The following is a 13,050-nucleotide window of genomic DNA, read 5'->3' as shown; positions in this document are numbered from 1 at the left end:
CACATCTTTGGGGCCTTCCCTGGACACAACCACTTTCAGTCATGAGTGCTTGGCCTCGACCTTCACTTCTTCAGGATGGGAACAGACAGTCATTGGGTGCTTTGGCTTTCCTCCAACAAACAACTACAGTGATGCAACTAAGAGTCGGTGCTTCTCATCTCTCTACCTTCCTCTCTCTCAAAAAAACAAACAAATAAGTAAATACCTTATATACAGCAGGTCCTCAAATAACATTGTTTTAACATTGATGAGATGCCACAGAAATTTAATTCTTGTTTATACCAATTAACCTATAATAAGATTGGTTTTATCAGTCATTTCATTTAAAGCAGTGGTAGTCAACCTGGTCCCTACCGCCCACTAGTGGGTGTTCTAGCTTTCATGGTGGGTGGTAGCGGAGCAACCAAAGTATAAATAAAAACATAGATTTAACTATAGTAAGTTGTTTTATAAAGATTTATTCTGCCAATTAGCGAAAATCTGACATAAAGTACTTGGTAAGTAATTATTATTATATGCTTTAACTTGCTGTAACTCTGCTTTATAAATTTTATAAAGTTACTTCCCTACTTTATAAATCACCATTACTGTGGAACCAGTGGGAGGTTAGAAAATTTTACTACTAACAGAGATACAAAAGTGGGCGGTAGGTATAAAAAGGTTGACTACCCCTGATTTAAAGTTACAGACCTATATAGACAATGTTAAGTTTGGATTGTTAGTATTTTGTTCAGAATTTTTCATGTACAGGGTGTCCCCATTTCTGGCTCAGAGCTCCTAAAACCCTTAGATTTTCCTAAGTGATGAGACTAATAAAGATGTTTTCATCTCACCAGTCATGACCATTATAATAAAGCCTCCATAAGAAACCAAAAGGAAAGGATTCAGAAAGCTTCTGGGTTGCTGAACGTGTGGAAATCTGGGGAGCGTGGCATGCTAGAAAAGGACATGAAAGTCCCTTTACATGAACCTCACCTTATGCTTCTCTTCCATCAGGCTGTTAACACATCCTATGCAATAAACTAGTAATTACATAAGTAAAAGGTTTCCTCTTTTTTACCTTTTTCTAAAAAATTTATTTTAGAGCGTGAAGAAGGGAGAGAGAGTGAGTGAAACAAATATCAACGTGTTCCTACATGTAACCTGACAAAATTGAGCCCACAACGTTTGCACACAGGGACAATGCTCAAACCAATCAAGCTATCAGGCAAGAGCATAAAATGTTTCTAAGTTATGTGAGTCGCCTTAGCAAATTAACTGAACCTAAGGAAAGGGGTCTTGAAAATCTTTAATAATGCTATAGAGCAATTCAATTTGTTGAAGTAACAATCTAGACTTGCGGACTAGCCATCTAATGTCTTAAGAAAGAATTGTGGGAACCTGCAAGCTATAGCCAGTGCATCAGAAGCACATGTAACAACACCAGCATCTGCATGGTGGGGAGCTAGCCTTTTGGGACTGAGCCCTCCATCTGTCTGCAGAGAATTACTTGGTGGTGAGGGTAATCTCCCACCACATACACACTGGAATTGCATACAGAGCTCCAAAAGACATAACTGACCAAAAGTGACTCGAGAAGACCTGGGAAATCTAAACAGAACTATAGAGATGGCATTAGTAACAAAAACTACCCAGAAATAAATAGTCAGGCGCAGACGGCATTCCTGTGAATCACACCAAAAATATCAAGATTTAAAACCAATTTTACATACTCTTCTAAAACACAAAATAGGAGGAAATACTTCCCAACTAAATTTTATGAGGCCACAGCCAGTGAAATGGGCCTCTGCCCAACATGCAAAGAGGTCATGTGTTCAATCCCTAGTCAAGGTACATTCGAGAAGCAAGCAATGAGTACACATTTAAGTGAAACAACGAAGTGTAACAGCGAATTGTTACTTCTCTCTCTCTCCCTCGCAAATCAATGGAAAAATTTGTTTTTATATTTTTTATTCATTTCTTTAGAGAGAGAAAGAGAGAAGGGGGAGGAGCAGGAAGCATCAACTCCCATGTGTGCCTTGACCAGACAAGTGCAGGGTTTTGAACTGGTGACCTCAGCGTTCCAGGTCAACGCTTTATCCACTGCACCACCACAGGTCAGGCCCTCAATGGGAGAAGAAGAAGAAAAAAAATCAACGAGGCTAATATTATAATACCAAAACAGAAATCACAATAAAACTACAGATCAAAAGGTTATGAATATACAGGGGTCCCTAGGTTATAACAGTCTCAACATATAAAAGTTTCGAGTTTATGATATATTCACTCCCATGAAAACTTTAAAAAATTGAGTGGAGGGTTTTGGCTTATGCCATTAGAACTGTACCTATGGACTTCATGGGTGAACTAATTTGGTTGCATGCAGAAAGAATAGGCAGTAACACACGCAGTAATGCAGCATGAGTGAGGGAGTTGGTGTCCTCCAATATGCTTACCTACATCATTTTGGACTGTTAAAAGCACAAGTGTTCCATTTGTTTGCTTTTCTGGGTGACTTTCTGGCCTCTATCATGGTCCCTATATTTATGTTCTTTTCCTTTTTCTGTGGCTTAGTTGTGTTTTTATGTTCTAGATTATGATTTTACAACTGTGTTAGGATACATAAGTGACTTAAGCTAGTGAGTTTCAACTTACACCAAAATTCAGGTTACATCACCATCATAGGAATGGAACTGTGTTGTAATCCAAGGAGCCCCATACATGCAAAATCCTCAACAAAATACTAACAAACCAGATACTGCAGCAAATAAAAATAATTACATGTTGTGAGCAAGTGAGACTTAGCAATGCAAGACTGATCAATATAGATTTAAAAAAAAAAAGTTATGTAATATACCAAAAGGAAAAAGGACAAATCACACGATCGTCACAGATCAAATCAACATTGAATGTGACTAAAATTAAATGCATCTTAAAATCCAATACCCTCTCATTATAAAAACACTGAAATTAAAAATAGAAGAAAACTTCCTCAACTTGACAAGGGACGTCTACAAAAACCCATTCACATACTCTGGTGAATGACTGAATGCTTTCCCTCTAAGTTAGGAAAAAGACAATGTCTGCTCTTGCCACTTCAATTCACACTGTACTAGAGGGTCTAACCATGGCAGTTAGGCTCAACAAAAAGCAGAAAAGAGAAATACAAGACATCTCTGCTTGCAGAAAACATCATCTTATATAAAAGAAAACTGCTAAGGAATCCACAGAACAATATAGAACTAATAAATTAGATTGGCTATGTTGTCTAATACAAGCTCAATATACAAAAACCAAATGTAGATCTATAAAACATTTAACTTAGAAAAAAATATAGTAACAAAAAAATAAAAACTTTATACCTGAATACTATATAACATTGCTAAAAGAAATCGAAGATTTAAATAACTGAGGAGAAAAACTCACATTCATAGATTGGAGAATTAATCTGTTAAGGTGGCAATACTCCAAACTGATCATCTACAGGTTCAGTTCAGTTCAGTTCAATCCTTACCAAATTCACACATTTCTTTGCAGAAATTGAGACCGTGATCCTAAAACTCAATTTGAAAAAGAATGAGGTTGGAGGACTCTTATGCCTCATTTTCAAAACTGACTAGAATTACTAAAGAATATGCTGAGGGATCATTTGCCCCTCAAAACAGCAAACTGAGACTTAATTGCAGTTTCAGCCCTTCCCAGGAATGAAATAAATGTATTGATTTTAGAGAGAGGAGAGGTAGAGATAAAAACACTGATTTGTTCCTGCATGTGCCCTGACCAGGGACCAAAATCATAGCCGTTGCGCATCAGGACAGGTGTGGAATTTCTTGATCTCAGGGAGGTAATCTACTTGAATCTGCCTTGCAGCCATATTCCCCAAGTCATGTGACTCTTCCCAAAACAATCCTTCCATTGACTTTGTTAATAACTTTCTTGCCAACCAGTTTTCCTAGAAAATCCTTCCATTTCCCACTTTTTAAATTTTCAGTTATATTGACATGCAATATTACTAATTTCCCAGAACTTCCTGGAGCACCTGTTTACTAGCTGGGATGCTGCCTGATTCAAGAATCACTCAATAAAGTCAGTAAGATCTGCCCTGGCTGAATAGTTCAGTTGGTTGGAGTGTCATCCCAAAGTACAGAAGTTGCTGGTTCAATCCCTGGTCAGGGCACATACAGGAATAGACTGATGTTCCTAATTCTCTGTCTCTCTCCTTTCCTCTCTAAAAATCAATAAACATTAAAAAATTCAGTAGTATCTTCAAATTTATTTGGTTTAATTTTGTTTTTTAACACTACAAAACTACAGTCAATAAGGCCACGTGGTACTGACATAAGATAGATATTGGTCAATGGAATAGAAATCAAATAAATCCTCATATTTGTGGTCACCAGTAAGGAACTAAAATCCAGAATATATGAATTCTTAAAACTGACCAATAAAAAAGACAATTCAGTCAAAAAAGAGGGGTTTTTGTTAGTTTGTGAGTGGGAAAGAGAGAGAGGAAGGAGGGAGATGGGAAGTGTCACTTTGTAGTTGTGTCACATTAGTTGTTCACTGGATGCTTCTCATACATGCCTTGGAAGGGGTGGGGCTCCAGCCAAGCCAGTGACCCTTGAACCCATGCTCAAGCTGGTGACCTCAGAGTTTCAAACCTGGGACCTCAAGTGTCCCAGGTAGATAACTATCCACTGCACCACCACTGATCAGGCCAGAAAGTTTTTGAATAGACACTTCCTTCAAAACAGATATACAAATAGCTAATGTGCATGCAAAAAAGATGTTCAACATCATTAGTCATCAAGGAAATGCAACCAAAACCACAATGAGCTACCTACCAACTTCATGCTCCCTATGATGGCTCTAATTAAAGACAAGTGTAGCCTGAACAGGTGGTGGCGCAGTGGATAAAGCATCAACCTGGGACTCTGAGGACCCAGGGCCAAAACCCTGAAGTCACCAGCTTGAGTGCAGGCTCACCACCTTGAGTGTGGGATCACAGGCATGAGTCCACGGTCCTGGCTTGAAGCCCAAGGTCACTGGCTCAGCTAGGGCCTTCTAGTCAAGGTACATATGAGAAAGCAATCAATGAACTAAGACCACAAAAAAGGGTTATTGCTTCTCATCTCTCCTTCCCTGTCTGTCCCCAATTATCTCTTTCTTAAGCTAAAAAAATAAAAAAGACAAGTGTGGATATGGATGTGGACAAACTGAAACTCATGCATTGCTACTGAGAATATAAATTTCTACCTACTTTAAATTATAGTCTTGCAGATCCTCAAAAGGTCAAATATAGTTACCCTTTAACAAAGCAATACCACTTTTACGTGTATATGTACCCAAGGATTAAAAATGTGTCTACAACCTGACCAGGTGGTGGCACAGTGGATACTTTCAACCTAGGACACTGAGGACCCAGGTTTAAACCTTAGGTCACTGGCTTGAGTGTGGGCTCATTTGGCTTGAATGTGGGATCATAGACATGACCCCATGGTCACTGACTTGAAGCCTAAGGTCGTTGGCTTGAGGAAGGGGCACTAATTCAGGTAGAGCCCCCAGTCAAGGCACATATGAGAAAGCAATCAATGGAAACTATAAGTGCCAAAACTACGAGTTGAAGCTTCTCATCTCTCTCCTTTCCTCTCTGTCCTGCAAAGAAACAAACAAACAATACAAAAACAAGAAAGAAAGGAAAATGTCTATATAGCCTGGCCTGTGGTGGTATAGTGGATAAAGCATCAACCTAGAACACTGAGATTGCTGGTTCGAAACCCTGGGCTTGCCTGGTATGGAGTTGATGCTTTCTGCTTCTCTCTCTCCTTCTATCTTCCTCTCGCTCTCTTCTCTCTAAAATGAATAAATAAAATCTTTTAAAAGAGTCTATAGTAGGGGTAGTCAACCTTTTTATACCGACTGCCCACTTTTGATTCTCTATTAGTAGTAAAATTTTCTAACCGACCACCAGTTCCACAGTAATGGTGATTTATAAAACAGGGAAATAACTTTACTTTATAAAATTTATAAAGCAGAGTTATAACAAGTTAAAGCATATAATAATAATTACTTGCCAAGTACTTTATGTCAGATTTTCGCTAAGTTTGGCAGAATAAATCTTTATGAAACAACTTACTATAGTTAAATCTATCTTTTTTAGTGTTGGCCTAGCGTGCGGAGGACCCGGGTTCAATTCCCGGCCAGGGCACACAGGAGAAGCGCCCATTTGCTTCTCCACCCCTAAGCCACGCTTTCCTCTCTGTCTCTTCCCCTCCTGCAGCCAAGGCTCCATTGGAGCAAAGATGGCCCGGGCACTGGGGATGGCTCTGTGGCCTCTGCCTCAGGCGCTACAGTGGCTCTGGTTGCAACATGACGATGCCCAGGATGGGCAGAGCATCGCCCCTGGTGGGCGTGCCAGGTGGATCCCGGTCGTGCGCATGCGGGAGTCCGTCTGACTGTCTCTCCCTGTTTCCAGCTTCAGAAAAATGAAAAGAAAAAAAAAAAAATCTATCTTTTTAATTTAAACTTTGGTTGATCCGCTACCCCTCACCATGAAAGCTGGGACGCCCAGTAGTGGGCAGTACAGACTAGGTTGACTACCACTGGTCTATACAAACACTTGCACATGAATACTCTCAGCAGCATTACTCACAATGGCCAAAAAGTAGAAATAGTACATCTATTACCTTATGGAAAGGTAACAAAATGTGGCATATCTACACAATGTATTACTTGGTAACATAAAGGAATAATGTACAGAAATGCATTGACATGGATGAACCTTGAAATGTTCAGAATACACAAATCTAGAGACAGAAACTAGATCAACAGTTGCCTAAGGATGGGGAGGTTGAGCATGAATAAGAAGTGACTGCAAATGAGTACGGACATTCTTTTTGGGGTAGAGGTCGAGAATATGTTCTAAAACTGATAGTGGTGACAATAACATAAATATTCATATATGTGACCATACTTTAAACCACTGTACATAAATATGGTATATGAATTACATCTCAAAGCTAGTTTAACAACCAGAACCATAGCATTTTCCTATTATGACTACAGACATGCTCATGACCCAGCGAGAGCCAATGGAGTTTAAACTTTTGGTGGAACAACAGAAGAACACGTCCTGTGCATGATGAAGCTGACTGGCTATGTGAAAAAAGGGTTAGTAGTAAACGTGACAAGCTCAGGGACCAATGTCATCTCCTGGGATGATCTGATCACAAATTCCTAACTGGACCTGTCAGAGGGTAGTCATGCCTCTGGTCTATGCCTTCCTTAGTGAAAGGTTTGACTTTGCCTGAAAGCCCTGCCCATTGTTCTCCTGAACCTAGGTTAGCATACCTTGGGAATGCCAGAGTAATCTTTTCCAGACCCCTGGGAGGCACAACCACCCTCAAGGGAGCATTTTGATCTTGTTGCCTGTTTACCATCCCTATTTACTGTAAATGCTAACACCCTGTATATCTCCATTTTACTTTTTATCCAATCAGTGACTTATCTCCCCCCAACACCCGGTTTCTCCAGCCTCCATAATCTACCATCAGTGAGTTTCATGTAATCCTACTGTTTTTTCTTTAATCCCAAATGTATAAAAAGAACTTCAAAACTGCCATACTCCAGAGCATTTTCTCAGTCCGTGGGATCTTGCTTCCATGCATATCTTCAGTTAGGCTCAAATAAACTCATAAAATCTTCTATAGATTTGGACATTCTTTTGTCTAAAGATACATGCTAGATATGAGGGCTACCCAACAAAAGACGGTGTGCCAGGCCCTGGCCTGTTGGCTCAGTGGTAGAGCGTCAGCCTGGTGTGCAGAAGTCCTGGGTTCGATTCCGGTCCAGGGCACACAGGAGAAGCGCCCATCTGCTTCTCCACCCCTCCCCCTCTCCTTCCTCTCTGTCTCTCTCTTCCCCTCCTGCAGCCAAGGCTCCATTGGAGCAAAGATGGCCCGGGCGCTGGGGATGGCTCTGTAGCCTCTGCCTCAGGCGCTAGAGTGGCTCTGGTTGCAACATAGTGACGCCCCGGAGGAGCAGAGCATCGCCCCTGGTGGGCGTGCCGGGTGGATCCCGGTGGGGCGCATGCGGGAGTCTGTCTCTGCCCGTTTCCAGCTTCAGAAAAATGCAAAAAAAAAAAAAAAGATGGTGTGCCTGAGAATAAAATCAATGCTATGAAGTCCAAGCCAGTGTCTGAGGTCTTTAAACCTTTATTTCAGATTCAGATTCAGATGCTGGATCAAGCCAAACTTGAATGTCGCCTTTAAATTATGTAATCCAATAAATTTTCTTTTGGGTCTTAAAAAACTGGAGTCTGCTTATGATTTTTATTTCTTAAAACTTAAGTATACAGTACTGGCCAGGTGGCTCAATTACTTAGTGTCATCTGGATATGCCAAGGCTGGTTCAATCCCCATTCATGGCACATACAAGAATCAACCAATGAGACTGACCAGGCAGTGGCACAGTAGACAGTGTTGGACTGGGACATAGAGGACCCAGGTTCAAAACCCCGAGGTCATGGCTTGAGTGTGGGATCAGACATGACCCTATGGTTGCAAGCTTGAGGCCAAAGGTCACTGGCTTTAGCAAGGGGTCAGTTGCTCTGCTGTAGCTCCCAAGTCAAGGCACATATGAGAATGCAATCAATGAACAACTAAGGAGCTGCAACAAAGAATTGACGCTTTTCTGCTCTCTCTCCCTTCCTGTCTGTCTGTCCCTATCTGCCCTCTCTGTCTCTATCAAAAGAAAAAGAAAATCTGCCAATGAATGCATATATCAGTGGAACAACAAATCAATGTTTCTCTCTCTAGCCCAGTGGTCCCTAACCTTTTTTGGGCCACAGACTGGTTTAATGTCAGAAAAGATTTTCACGGACCGGCCTTTAGGGTGGGACGGATAAATGTATCACATGACCGAGACAAGCATCAAGAGTGAGTCTTAGACAGATGTAACAGGGAATCTGGTCATTTTTTAAAAATAAAACATCGTTCAGACTTAAATATAAGTAAAACAGAAATAATGTAAGCTATTTATTCTTTCTCTCCGGACCAGTACCAAATGGCCCACAGACGGGTACCAGTCCACGGCCTGGGGATTGGGAACCACTACTCTAGCCCCTTTCTCTAAAATCAATAAAAATTTAAAGATTCAAGATTCCCTGGAGAGGGGGGAGTCTACTTGGATATCCAATATTATTTCTTTGAACAATTTACAATTTTAAGCGCAAGTTAAAATTTGTATTTACAAATATATCCTTGTAATTTAATACATCTCGAGAGAACCTTAGTGACTGATTAAATCTCAACAATCATTATACCTATGAGAAAATGTCTCACATGAGACATTTACTTCAACAGGCCAACACTGCTCTTCAATTTACAAATACACTTAGAGTAAGATACACTACATAGCTGCCTCAACAAAGCATTTAGAATTCTTCCAGGTCCACCATTATTACTTCCTTCTTTAAGGTATATTACAAAGTAAATTTTAACTTGCACTTCTATAAACAGGGTTGGTAAACTGCTGTTGATCTCATATGGAGAGCTTTCTGTATCTATTTTATACAGTCCTCCTCCAGTGGGGGCATGGGAGAGGATGGAGACGTGCCTAGAACAAAATCTTGAAACCCACCCTTACAAATACCTTTTTAAACAGTAATTCTCTACACATTTATGTTCCTATTGTGTCCAAGAACATGATAATATGAAAATGGAGCTCGTGTAACATCACAGGATATGGAAAAGCAGTGTTGCAAATTTCCCCTAGGTGGAGAATTTAATAAGAGGCATTCATGATTTCAAATAAGCCTGCAAGTAAAAACTAGAGTTATGTCTGGTACTCTTATAAAAACAGAACCTACAACAGAATGTCATAGTAACACTCAGGAAAGTATATTCCCAGCTGGTGAACAAAGGTTTTATGATGTAATGAAATTCAATTTAACTTAGAGACAGAGACAAAATGGAAGGTAAAAGGCACATAGGCTTTAATTCACTCACAGTTCAGACGAGTGGCCGGCTCAGCCTAGGTTTAGCTTAGACTGGGTCCTGAATGACCTTGCTCAGTGGGATGAAGTCCTCAAGCGTCTGACATTCAGACATCAGCAAGGATCAGTAGGAGAGAGGACCTCGAAGCTTCAGCCCCTTAGATATTTGAGCCAGCCACCATGCCCATTTACAACTTTCTTTTGCTTCAAATGTAAATATTTACATTGTCTTGTTCAACAACAAGCTTCAAGTTCAATAACGTGTTTACATACATTTTTGGTTTCACTTTTTATTCTCAAACACATACACTATCAGGTCACAACAGCCACATTTATCAATTACTGGTCAAAATATGTTTACATCTCCCTTTGGAACTTGTTCAATAACAAGTTTACTATAACAGACTCTATAGTGAAAAATTTTATCAACACAAATCTGTTTAGTTCATTTAGAGCTTAAATTAGCAAACTGAATTTTGTATAATACATACTGTTGTCTTAAGCCACAAAATGTATTTCCTCTAGGCCCTGGCCGGTTGGCTCAGCGGTGGAGCGTCGGCCTGGCGTGCGGGGGACCCGGGTTCGATTCCCGGCCAGGGCACATAGGAGAGGCGCCCATTTGCTTCTCCACACCCCCCCCCTCCTTCTTCTCTGTCTCTCTCTTCCCCTCCCGCAGCCGAGGCTCCATTGGAGCAGGGATGGCCGGGCACTGGGGATGGCTCCTTGGCCTCTGCCCCAGACGCTGGAGTGGCTCTGGTGGCGGCAGAGCAACGCCCCTGGTGGGCATGCCGGGTGGATCCCAGTCAGGCGCATGCGGGAGTCTGTCTGGCTGTCTCTCCCCAAGTTTCCAGCGTGCGGGGGGGGGGGGGGGAGTATTTCCTCTAACATTACAACAGCTAAAATTTCTTGGACACATGTGCTTGGAGCTGCCCCAAGCGTGCTGTATTATGACAATTTTATGAAGTAGGTATTACTATTATCCCCATTTTACAGATCAGATGATTGAGGAAAAGAAGTTCAAGTTTCCCAAGGTTGTATAGATCATTAGTGGCAGAGCCAAGAGCTAATAATGTTCAGCAGTCTGATTCCAAGCACCACGATCTTAATCATCACTTAAGGCAGGGGTCCCCAAACTGCAGCCCCCTGAGGCCATTTATCCGGCCCCCATCACACTTCCGGAAGGGGCACCTCTTTCATTGGTGGCCAGTGAGAGGAGCACAGTATGTGGTGGCGCTGCAAAGTGCAGCGTTGCTCACATACAGTACTACTTCCGGTGACACGAGATGCAGGCGTCACGGCTCCGGAAGCTCGTCATATCGCTTGTTACGGCGAGCAGTGACAAATATGGAACCGGACATTGACCATCTCATTAGCCAAAAGCAGGCCCATAGTTCCCATTGAAATACTGGTCAGTTTGTTGATTTAAATTTACTTGTTCTTTATTTTAAATATTGTATTTGTTCTCGTTTTGTTTTTTTTACTTTAAAATAAGATATGTGCAGTGTGCATAGGGATTTGTTCATAGTTGTTTTTTTATAGTCCAGCCCTCCAGCGGTCTGAGGGACAGTGAACTGGCCCCCTGTGTAAAATGTTTGGGGATACCTGACATAAGGTTTCTTTCTGAACACTTGGTTTTCACAACATAGAAGCCCTGGAGATGATCACTTTGGCTTTATAAGACTAGAGTTGTATTCTATGCTGTCTTCCCCTGACACTATTTGCCAGAAAAATAAAACCAAACAAATAAGAAACAGAGGATGTAGAGAATTTTAAGTAGATAGTAACATGGATCTCAGTCATCTCACCATAAAGAATCTCCTCTTCCAAGTCCCAGTGTGACTTGTATTGGCCACGGATGACACCAAGGGATCCTGGAAGTTGGGAAATGGATTGGTGCCAACATCTACTTGGTAGCTTAGCAGGTTATCTGAAGAAGCCCACCCAGGACCACCCCGTGGACCTGGATCCAGTGCTAGGTACAAGCAAGGCCCCACTGTGCCCTACGGGTTCCTGGCTTCACATCAGGTTAACTTAGCAAGCTCCCAGGGACAAAGACTTTTAAAAATAATTGCCACCTGGAGATGTTATTTATAAAAAAAGGACATCTATTAAAGAAACATGCAAACCTGCCCTGGCCGGTTGGCTCTACTAGAGCGTCGGCCTGGCGTGCAGGAGTCCGAGGTTTGATTCCCGGCCAGGGCACAGAGGAGAAGCGCCCATCTGCTTCTCCACCCCTCCCCCTCTCCTTCCTCTCTGTCTCTCTCTTCCCCTCCCACAGCCGAGGCTCCATTGGAGCAAAGATGGCCCGGGCAGTGGGGATGGCTCTGTGGCCTCTGCCTCAGGCGCTAGAGTGGCTCTGGACGCAACAGAGCGAAGCCCCAGAGGGGCAGGGCATCGCCCCCTGGTGGGCATGCCGGGTGGATCCCGGTCTGGCGCATGCGGGAGTCTGTCTGTCTGACTGCCTCCCGTTTCCAGCTTCGGAAAAATGAAAAAAAAAAAGAAGAAAAAAAAAAGAAACATGCAAACCTAACCCTTAAAGCAGCTTATCAGGCGCCTAACCATGAATGAACATCTACCCATCTATGGATGTCAAAAAACCCATAAGGATGAGCTGCTGACACCAAAGGTAGACAACTATTCCTCAGTCACCAACAGGCCTGTATATCCAGACTGATACTGAACTCAGAATCCATTTTGTTTGTCTTTACCTATCTGCTAATGATATTAGCCATAATAATAGTTATATTTGTAGGTGACAGACTCACCTTTAAACAGAAAAGTCACTCTTTCATTGCTGTTTATGTTCCCATTTCTCTTCAAATATGTCAGTGCCTCTCCACAATGTTTACTTCTTCTTCCTGGAACAGGAAGAAACTACATAATTAATAACTACTTAATGTAAAATTTGCAAGACACTTTTAATTCTATTAAATTCATAATAAAACTACATGCTAATTCTGTCTACTTGAAATGACATCGCTTTGCAAAGCTGTTATTTATAAGTTGCACAAAAAGCACACCGAGTTTCCTAAATTCTGAAGTGAGCAAAAACAAAATAGAAACTAGCTCTGGCCTAA

The 13,050-nt window shown here is 41.6% G+C and overlaps 1 protein-coding gene across 8 annotated transcripts in view; it reads right to left on the bottom strand.

The window, feature by feature from the left end:
• RESF1 (retroelement silencing factor 1) overlaps positions 1-12,828 on the bottom strand; it is a 38,426-nt gene extending 25,598 nt beyond the window's left edge. For 4 of the 8 annotated variants that reach the window (XM_066368921.1, XM_066368912.1, XM_066368919.1 and 1 more), the window contains exons 1-2: positions 12,739-12,828; positions 5,769-5,832 (exon numbers count right to left, since the gene is read on the bottom strand). The gene's annotated coding sequence lies outside the window, so the exon portion shown is untranslated. Of the gene's footprint in view, positions 1-3,405; positions 3,519-5,768; positions 5,833-11,778; positions 11,845-12,738 lie in introns of those variants that run through there. The other 4 variants (XM_066368913.1, XM_066368916.1, XM_066368915.1 and 1 more) reach the window with 4 other exon arrangements.
• Positions 12,829-13,050: the final 222 nt, after the last annotated feature.

The sequence above is a fragment of the Saccopteryx leptura genome, chromosome 2, assembly GCF_036850995.1.
Source record: "Saccopteryx leptura isolate mSacLep1 chromosome 2, mSacLep1_pri_phased_curated, whole genome shotgun sequence".
NCBI classification, from domain to species: domain Eukaryota; kingdom Metazoa; phylum Chordata; class Mammalia; order Chiroptera; family Emballonuridae; genus Saccopteryx; species Saccopteryx leptura.
The sequence above is the reverse complement of the archived record's forward strand: the minus strand, read 5'-3'. Positions and strand labels throughout refer to the sequence as shown.